The 11,514-nt window shown below is 32.5% G+C and overlaps 1 long non-coding RNA gene across 1 annotated transcript; it reads right to left on the bottom strand.

Moving 5' to 3' along the window:
- Positions 1 to 2,565: 2,565 nt before the first annotated feature.
- Positions 2,566 to 9,967, bottom strand: LOC138330085 (uncharacterized). The gene is made up of 2 exons (XR_011209524.1): positions 9,196 to 9,967; positions 2,566 to 5,032 (listed from the first exon to the last, which is right to left on the bottom strand). It is a non-coding gene; the product is annotated as an uncharacterized lncRNA (long non-coding RNA).
- Between the last annotated feature and the right edge of the window lie 1,547 nt (positions 9,968 to 11,514).

Consider the following 11,514-nt stretch of genomic DNA (forward strand, 5'->3'; position numbering starts at 1 on the left):
GTATTTTTCGATTTCTAATAATTACTATAATTATATTTATGTGTATCTAACATGTTTTATGTATATATTAATGAAACGGATAATGTTGTTTTGTAAGATATCCAGTATATATTTCTTTTCAATCAAGTGTTTAAAACCGGTCAGGAATGGGTTATACGTCCAGGTTGTAGGTCGGTGGTTTTCATTGGGGTACTCTGGGTTCCCACAAGTAATTGAAACATCCTTAAAAGACCATGAAACCTAATCAGTCTACATAAAACACAATTTGTTTTTGTGTTCAGCTACTTTTACGCATTCATTTTAGTCATTTCTTCTGTTTTAACCATGCTTTGTAAATTGTACCTTTTAGGCCGACAAGTTTAACAGTTAATTCCCAACTTGGAGACACCGCCAAGGGTAGTTAACTAATTTCATGAAAATGTTAGACAGAGTTGCCTTTCCATAAATGACCTGCTTATTAATTCGTGAGCATAATTTATCTGTTTTTTTTCTCTATGTATAACTCTTATATATCAGTGATATTAATTACTTCGAAGTGAATAGTCTAGTGAAATTTGAGTTGTCTACTTTACACTGTCTGTAGGCCTCTGGTGAAGGGGTTCATTAAGAAGACGGATGGTGTAAATCTAGAGATGAAATGTGTAATGCTTTCGCAGCCAGATCATAGAATTGACTAGTTTATATCAATATAGTTCTGATCAGCTCTTTTGGGTTCAACTTTTGCTCTAGAATTGATCTTATCTGTCCTTGAAATCCTATAGAGGTTAAATACTTTACTTTTTTTACATCAATTGGTATAAATTTGTAATTTTGGAGTGAGCTTATTTAGAAAATAATAGCAAATTTGGGGTTTTTTGCGGCTGGTTTTTGGCCACATTTTATTAGTTGCACCATAATTTGTTTTTTTTTTTCAGATATATTATGACATAATATGTAATAATCATTTCTTTATGCTTTGTTTACTAAGTTATACTTCTATAGTAATGAGCCAGTTCTGGAACTTTGCTTTGCTTTAATACTCAGTTCTAGATATGTTTTGGTAGAAATTCCAAAAATGTGGGGTGGGGTAGAGAATATGAGTTATTTCCCCCTGATCTTCAAGTTCATTTCAGGTGTTCACTTATCCCTGCAGTACACTACCTATGCTATAGATAAGTCAAAGTCAAAAGTCTAGGTTCAATATTATTGAGATATTTTCATTTCAAAATTGTTTCAATTTTCATGATATCAAAACTCCCATCTTGTAATCAGACCTTATGGATATGTGGCTTTTCGAAAATGGTAAATTTGAAAACAAAAATGCAAAATGCTATATTTTCTCATTTTTACCTCCCAGGACTGCGAAGCAGTCCGGCGGATGTATATGTATGGCCTGGCAAATTTAGTCAATTGTTGCCTTGTGGACAGGGTTTAAGCTTTGTCGTAGATAAAAGACATGTTTGTAATGCCAGAGAATTTTTTGAATTTTGAAAAGTAAGTTTGAACTAGAAAGTGAGCAATCGGTAAATTTTGATCAAAATTGGGCCCTTTCAGGTCCCTATACCAGCTATATATAACATATGCTACAACGCTGCAGAGTTTATGCCTTGTAAGTGATAGCGCTGTTTACGACTGTTATGCCGTCTGCTGAAGTAGCCTACCTGTACTCCAGCTGTCCTATTATTATCTTTGTCGGCCCACATACAGCAGTATTGTTTAAAAGACATCGATTCCAATTAGGGAAGTACGGTTGACATACAGCGTAAACATGTACAAGTATATAAGTTAGGATATTAGTCTTATATATTCAATATTTTAAGGAATAAAAAAAATGATGATAAGACTGTAATGGCAGAGGTCAGGGTTGGTGTTAGTGCACACAGGTGTATGTTTTTGGCTACAGTCACCTTTCATATGTAACGTGCAAGTATCGATGATATTACTTTTTGATATAATTATGTACATGTAGTACATCCAGTCAAATCGTTAATTGTCACCTTATACTAGATCACTGGTTCGATTAATGCACGAAGTTACGTATACAGTGTATTATTGCATTCTGGTTAATATGAACATATGTCTAGTCGTACTTGATACAATGTACAAGGACCCCAAAGGTCGACGCACAGTTTTTCAGTCTTGCTAAAATCTATCGACAATCTAGTGCTTTGAAATACAGCTTCCACGGTATTTAATATTTCAATTTATTATTTCAAACTCAATTAGGTGTCACTTTTAATAATTATCTGAACATTCTTGAAGCCTATACATTTTTGACTGAATTTTGTTTAAAATGACAGCAAAAATATCTGATCACTATAAGCTGATACGCATTAAATATGTATTGGCTCATGCACACACAATTACTGTACTATATCAGCAAACATATAGTATGTCTATTTTCATTTTTCATTTTTTAGCATTTTGTAATGGAAGTCGTTCATAAAAAGCCTACGGATATGTATATTGATTTCAATTGTACTCTTTCCTAAGAATAAACAAAACATTGTGATAAGATAAAACACGACTACTTGATGCTCTGTTAGTTTAAGCGGAGTTAATAAGGTAAAAACAATCACAGACAGAGATTTTACAATGATCAATCAATTTATTTTACCAGCAAATATAGTAACTCATTCATATTAGGTTATTGAAAATGTGTTTAACATGTACATTTAAAAAGAAACATGGCAAACTGGACATGATAAAGGTACAATCTAATACTAACGTGAAAAAATGTAATTTTTGTTCTCAAAAACAGTCATTGTACAAGAATATTATTTTTTTCTGACTATTTCTTCCTATTTCCTCTGAAAATGTTGAGTTCACACATATGTGATACAGATCTTGCATCACCCTTTTAGCTGGAACTACTTCTAAAGGGGGATTCCATTTTCATATAGACACACACACACACACACACATACATTTTATGGGAATTTATTTCTAAATACCATGCTTATATCTTAGAAGTAGGTTCCATATGTGCGTAATAGTTTTACGTAATAGATAAGTTCCCGAGAAATCTTGTTTAACCAATCAATCAAAACATTGTTCTCGCTCGTGCGATCGAATCTTTAGCCCCTCATTCCAGTACAAATGACAATATGATTTCAGAAAATAACTAGAAATGAATCTACTCATCTTATATCAACTACAACAGTACTATCCGAATAATTTAAACTGATGTTACACATGCGTCGGACTAAACAATAGCAATATCCCAGGCCTAATCAATAAAACGACAATACCAACATACACTTGTCATCGTATACTTGGATATGTTTCTTGAGCATTTACTTCTAACTTTTCATTGCATCTTTTAAACTTGTATATCTTCCTTCTCTTACTACACAAGTTGCTTTCAGGAAACACAGTTAAATTCAATATGGCACATTTTATTGATACACTGACCCCCAACATACTTTTAAATGAATGTATGACGTGCTATGACGTAGTGACTATGTTGGGATATAGTTATGAATGTAAAAGTATTAGTTGGAAAATGATTTGTGTATTTATAAGTCGATCTTTAAATAATCAGAATTTTATGCAGAATACACATTACATGAACTTTCACGTGGTAGACATATGACAGTTTAATTTATGATTATTATCATATGGTAGTTTTGTCATCATTAAACAGTCATACATTCAAAGGTAGCCAGACAAAACTTTCGATATGTGTTGATCTGGATCGCAGGAAATTCAAAATATCACTTGGGGTTACGCACTCTCGTGGAATGTCCCTCTGCCCAACACACGAGTGCGGTCCAACTCGTCAGATCAACATACATGAGTAGCATTGCATACTACTCGTATATGTGTATGCATTACTCACAAATTATCAGTTATTTACTAGTTACCATTTTATAACAATATAATAATCAGTTTATATCAATTCTTTACCCCGTTTCAATAATTTGATACTACATATACTTCGCCTTTTTAACAGCCTAATAACATAATTCAAGTAGACGCTTGATCAGTGTGGGTAAATACAAATACAATCATATGGAAATGTATACAAAGATCAATAATACATTGCAATTGCGTTTTACAATTGATCACAAACATATAAAGATATAAACAATGACATCAATGATGTTACAGACACAATATACTTTACTTTACAAGTAATTGACAAAAACATCAAACCTGAAATATGAATCTCGCATAAACATTAAATATTATATTCAATTTTATAATTGGTGTTCGTGCTGGTTTCTGATTCTTTATTAGATTTCTCAGATATATTGATCAAATGCAGTATTCCGGAAACAGGGGTAAACAGCACGCGACTTTACTGAACTGAGCATAGAAATCTCTCGCGCGAGTCCAGCATCATGTGTCAAAAAATGATGGTAATATCCTTTTAGATGTTATGTCATGATGTTTATAACATAAAGCGTAACAGGCTTTTTCAAAAATCCATGACACCAGATCAATCTATTGTGACGTCAGTAGTCTGCAGCTTATGGTGGAAGACTATAAGGTTTGTGCGATTAACGATGATCAACAGAACAAGCAACATATACAATAATGCCAGACAGGAAATTGATCCAGCGGTAACATTTTTCTATTCGACCAGTCTCAAAACAATAATCATATATAATAAGTATCGACCTGTTTTCAGGTGGATACGGTGAGTTATTAACCCAAGAAAGTGATATTACCTTATGCTTTCGGCCTCGGTTGATATAATTTTATTGTGTTGATAACTCATCGTATCTACATGGAAATAGGCCAAAACTTGTATCATTAATATACAGCTATGACATATTATATACAGATAGTTTTGCAGTGTGCCGTGCCAAATTTGCATAATCAATACAACACGAAAGGAAAATATAATGGACAATTCATTGTCTAAACCAAACAAAAAAGATGATATTAAAAAGTGTAAATGTGGGGTTAACACATAGCGCCACTAAGACATGGTATTTCTTCTACACACAATGCCATACACGTGGTCAATATTGATGATGTATGTGTTGTCTGTGATCTTGTTGGACATCACCGTTCTTTCAGCGTGTCACTCTTTAAACCAACCCTAAAAGAGAAGAAGCGTGATGATATCAGTCATCTCGAGGAATTGTTTTCCTTTGATGCAAAATTGATAAAATATCATACTAAATATTGTTAATATTGTCGAATGCAGATTTGTCCATGAAGTTCGTTAAAGGTCCGTGTTTGTCTTGTATGTTACCATAAATATCCGACGTTGTTTTGAATCGGCTTACATGTAAAGTCATCTTTAAAGACTTAAATAACATAGTCTTGAAAATAACTTTAATATATCTAACGATTATGTGATGCTAAATCATGAGAAAAATACATAATTTAGGGAGCACAATATGTTTATGTTGATAGGTAAGCTAGACACGAGGTCGATATATACTAAAACGGAGTAAGCGATAGAAAACGACAAAACAAACCACCATTCTTTGCCTTTGTCAAATTATATCAAATCCTAATTTCAATTGGAAACAATTTAAAGGAAAGATGAAGTATTTATATTGATCTGAAGATAGCTTATGATTTTGCTCACATATATGTCTAAAACATCAATGAATTTAATCTATAATCTCAAATGCTGAACATTGTTCACTCAATGCATTGAAAGTCATCATTATATTATAGAAATATTATGGTGATATTCTTCTACCAACATGATATTTAAGTTAGCGTTGCTTATTTCTTGTAGCAATAGCTAATTAAGAATGATATGATAATGTATTTTTCAACCACAATACATTATATCATATTGCCTTTGTTTTACAAATGTCTAATAGTCCGCTTACATTCACATATTTATATACACGTTCTGCAATAAAATACAATATAAACGTGTATAAACAGCACCCGTCAGCAAACGGCATCGATCAATACAAAAATTAATCCTGAAACAGCCGACTAAACCCTAAGTTTTTTCTGTCAATAATACTAATTAGGATATTACAATATCAAACTATCGATTTAACGTTCTATCGACTTAGATATTTAAAACATTCCTTTAATCGAAAAGTGTTAGTTATTTACTTCGCTGTTTTAATGTCTTTGACCAAAGGTCATCACCGCGCAAGTTATTTGTGATACTGTAGTGATAAGTCAGATTTGAAATTGATTAGCGTCGTGCGACTAGTGGTGGTATCTTCCGTAGCAATGTCAACTTATCCAGTTAATAATTATGCGTCGATTTCGGAAGTAGTCGTACCCATACGTTTCAAATAAGTAGAGTCCTTTTTGTCCTTGATTTGTCGTTATTGTTTTACAACAACTCATCACTATATATTGCAATACATAGAATATAAGGAACTAATAACGATACACAGATAAGTAATTCATGAAGTAAGTATGTCGTCTCATATTTTTGCGAGTTGACTTAGCTGATCACGGCGAGATCAACTATATTCAGCTGCAAAAGTATAACTGTACCTCCGAAGATGTGTATGCCGCAAAGACGTGTAATAAGGCTACGCCGACTTACTGATGCAAATACCTCAACAGGTCATATGACTCAAAACGTCGACATACCTATCTCGGTAACCATAACACGGGTTACCATAACATGACATGCAAACACGATGTCAGAAATATGTCGTTATTATGGATATCCTATCTTGTTTAAGAATATCTTTAATCCGACGTTCACTATATTATGTCGTCTTAATACATGTCATTCAGTGCATTTTAATAAAATAGTTTATGCCATAAGTACATTATTTCAATGATCTAATCAAGTTATCCATATGAATATAAATCACCTTAATGTGCATTGGATCTGATATTATGATAACAAAATTACTAATTTATTTCAAATTCGAACTTACAGTGACACAGGTAACACTGTAATATAGATCGTCAAAGGTCCTGTTTGCTCTTATATGTTAGCATAATTATTATCGATGATCCTATGCTGTTAAGAATTGTCTTACAGATAAATTCATCTTTAAGATTAATATTACATAGTCATAAAAATAAATTCCATATCTCGCACGATTATATAATGCTAAATTATGAGAAGCATATATTTTTTACAGAGCACAATAAGTCAATATATACTAAACGGAACAATAGAAGACGTCCAAACAAGCCGCCAGTCGTTGTCTTTGTCAAATAATGTCATATTGAAATTTGGAAACAACATTACACTAAATGAATTATATTTATTAATCTGAAGATAGTTTATGGTTATACTACCATATACAACGGTATGTCTAAAACATCAATGCATTTAAATTATAATCTTAAATGCTGAATATTGTTCAGTCATAAAATTACGTAATACGTTTTAAAGTCAAGGTATTAAAAGTTGTCATTATATCATAGGAATATCCCTACCATCGTGCTATCTAAGTAAGCGTTCAATTATCTCTTGTCCCAATTGTAACACGTAAAATTACGGACAACATGATTATGTACAAGTAAATGTAAACTGAATTACATTCATATTGGATTTATAATACCATTGGGTATTAAACAATAAAATGCAATTTAAACGTTGGGTATTTTACACAGTAAAATGCAATTTAAACGTTTACAAACAACACCCGTCAGCAAATAACATCGATAAGTACAAATGCTGTAACGTTTTCCCCTGTCATAAATACTAATGAGGATATCAAAATGTCAAAAAATCGATTTAACATTCCATCTATTTAAACGTTTAAAACAGTTATTTAATATAAAAATACTAGTTATTTCGCTATTTTGACGCCTTTGAACAAAAGTCGTCACCGCACAAAGTTATTAGTGATTTTGTAGTGATAAGTCAGATTTGATATTGATTAGCGTTGAGCGACTGGTGGTGGTATCTTACTTAGCAACGACAATGTATCCAGTTACTAAATATGCTTCGATTTCGGAAGTAGTCGCACCCATATGTTTCAAATATGTATTGTACTTTTTGCCCTTGATTGTCCTCCTTTTTTGCAAAACTACAGACTGCAGTTCATAGGATTTAGTTTTAATCTAATAACGATATATATTAGATAGGCATTGCATAGTATAATTATGTCGTGTCATATCTTTGTGAATTGTTTAAGCTAATCACGACGAGATCCATGATATTCAGCAGCGAAAGTTTATATTGACGTCTGAAGACGAGTATGTCGTATAGATGTGTAATAACGCTACACCGCCTTACTGATGCAAATGTCTCATCAAGTCCTGTTATGACTCGAAATGTATCTCAGTAAACTCCGGGTTATCATAACACGACATACAATAACACGATGTCAGAAATATGTCGTAATTGTGGACCTACTGTCTTCCTTATGTAAGATAATGTAGTAGCCAGTCTCAGTTATCTTAAATCGGATGTTCACTATATCACGTCCTCCTAATACATGTCAGTCAGCTCATTTAAACAATTATAGTTTCTGCAATAAGTACACAATTTTAATGATCTATGCAAATGCATAGTAATTAGGTTATTCATATGGATTACATTATTCTTGTTTGTAGATCTATTCGGGAAATATATTAGTTGTGTAACATTAGAAAACATAATAAGAATCATGACAGCCGTTATGTTCATTGCCTATGACATTATGATAACAAAATTACTAATTCATTTTAATTAAAAACATAATATATGCGAAGAGAAAAACGACGTTTGTGGAACGGGAAAATAATGTATTCATTAAAATAAGGACAAAACACTAAATGCATTACTCCCTATAAATACAAATTAACGAACTAAATTGTTCTATGATTACATAACATCAATTACACACGTTATAGACAATAAACAATATGTCGATATTTCCATTGTTGTCTGTAAATGTATGGAACACACATGTACCTAAAGTAATTATCTTTGATAACAATGACAACTATACGGTATTTTAGCTGTACCTAAATAGACAATATTTAAAAGTCGAGTGGATGCTGGTCATGTACGTATACCAAATCATATGTGAGTACTATACGATATGAAAAAAAGAGATGGCTAGCCTCAATAAGGGAATATCTAGATATCTAAATAGGCAATATTTCAAAAGTCGCGTGGATGTTTCACATTATGATCAGATCCCACTTTATACACTGAGTTAATGTCATTTCAACAGGTAACACTGTAATATCAAAACGGGTTTTGAAAGAAACGAAGACGTATTAAACGATAGCATTACTGATCATTTATATTGTATACATCACCTTATACACTGAGTCATAAATGCTAAACTAACCATAACTACAAAATGTACTTACCCCACATTTCGGGCACTCCCACAACTAAAATAAACATAAAGAAAGGTAAATGGATTGTATCATAAAGTGAACCTAAGTAAGAGTTCTTTAAAAAAAAAGCTGTATTCATTTGTACTATAGTTGCTAAAAGTTGATATATATTGCAATCAAAAGTTGTATTTTATTTTGCTGGTTTAATTCAGTAACATCATTAGCATTATCACACAAAAGATAGATAGTGTTAACGCGGTGTTTAATTTATTTCGGGATATGACTTTATTCTACAATATATAGAGACATCCAGTCATACAATACAAACAAATCGAGTTGCAATAGAAATGGTATGGTCCACGTACTTGAACGCGTGATATCAAAGACGTTATCACATTCCTTTATTTATGTCTAGGTACTTTGTGTAGGGGACTATAACACTGTCGCTACACACGAGTTTTCCTTGGTAACATCCCATTTCAGGTTAACATAACATGTGGTAATGGTGTCTATGGTGATACGTGTTATGGTACATCCAACAATGGCAAATCATCATCATACCATTTCAATTTCGGATGTCATACAAATTATTGAGACAAACCCTTAATGTTTAATCATTTGTTAACGATTGTTGAGATGACGAAAAGGGAGTTAAGTCATATTAATTTAATGGTTTGATTTAATCATAAATTACAATTTCAATCATTTTCTCACATTCAGCTATGTATGCAAGGGAACATGTTGATATCGATTGTATTGACAATGTGTAACTATAATGACATATTATTGTAGTCCTTGACTTATTAACGTGTGAACTTAGTAAATTGGTAAATTAAATATCTACATGTACTTGTATAATACAGTATCACTACAATTCACGGTAAATGACTGCATATATTGCAGCATGAAAATTGAGTCTTGTATGTTCATGCATTTTTATTTTTTTTTTTTTTTGTTTCCATTGAAAAAAGTTCGAATACTTGAGAGGTTTCATTATATTTTTAATTGTTAGTTACGGACAAAGTGCAAATAATTGCCTGAAGAATGTATGGATATAATTTAAATATTATTACATCATAAATTATCTTATTGTTATATCAGCTATCATGTATACGACATAGATAGTTCCTACCAGTTTTATCATTATCAGTACGGTTCCTCGTATAAAATGACATCGATGACATAAACTTGGTGTAGCATACATGTCATTTGGAAAACACATAATAAATCTTCGTAATATAGGGAAAATGACTATGAGGTCCATCCATCCTTAAAGCTGACAATGCAAGTTAAAAGCATGCAGTTGAAATTAAAAAAAAAATATTAACGAAATATTTTCTTTTCAAAAATTGTTTCTGAGACATCCCCTAGTTATGACAGTGTGGTATCTAAGGAAGTGGCAGCCATTTTTCTTTTGCTCTGCTTAGTAACCTTCACTGGCCAACCCCCTATATAAAGCACGGGACACTTGACACACGTGTATCATTCTAAACATATCTTGTCTCAGATACACATGCTCCGATATTGCAAATAACAATGTCAAATTGAAAATAAACACTGCACTCACCTGACAATATTTCATTGAAGTAATAGATGAATGTGTTGTCAGCTATATCCCAACATATGTCCAATACGAACTAATAAAACACTTCAATATACACTTAGTTTTACACGTACATGTACAACGACACGTGTGTGTCCTTTATGGTTGTCACTCGTTCGGGTCAGGTACATAGTCACGTGTATATGGTCAGTTGAGTGCGTCGGGTACGATGATATACGTGGAGATATGTGGACGGATTATTTTTGGATTTCTATTCACTTGCGTTGGAATTTTATTTTGAGAAACATGTAAATGACAACTTAGAGGAGTTGACATGTTTTCTTGCTAAAAAAAGTCCCATATAGTTTTACAGGTGAGGGTTCTGTTTACCTATTTGTAGGTGATATAACCTGTGGACTGCTAGGTGTATAGGTACATGAATGAGCGCACGTGTGTCGATTCACGCGCTTTATATAGGGGTCGGCGAGTCGTCGGAATGTAAAACAAAAATGGCTGTCCTCAACCGGGGAATGTCTCATAAACGATTCTTGGAAAAACGAATATACTTATTTAAAAAAAAAATCATGTTAATAATTTTAACTTGCATTGTCAGCTTTAAAGTGACTCCGGTCATTGAGATACGTCCTTTCAATTCGTATAGACGACGGAAGTGACTGAAATTGATTTTGATGGTTTGCAAATAACGCCACATATTATATTTTGCAAGGACACATAGACAATTCTGAAAAAAAATAGGCAATGACTAGGAAAGGTGTATAATTGCATAGTGTTTAAACCACGTTAAC

Source organism: Argopecten irradians, chromosome 8 (assembly GCF_041381155.1).
Source record: "Argopecten irradians isolate NY chromosome 8, Ai_NY, whole genome shotgun sequence".
NCBI lineage: Eukaryota > Metazoa > Mollusca > Bivalvia > Pectinida > Pectinidae > Argopecten > Argopecten irradians.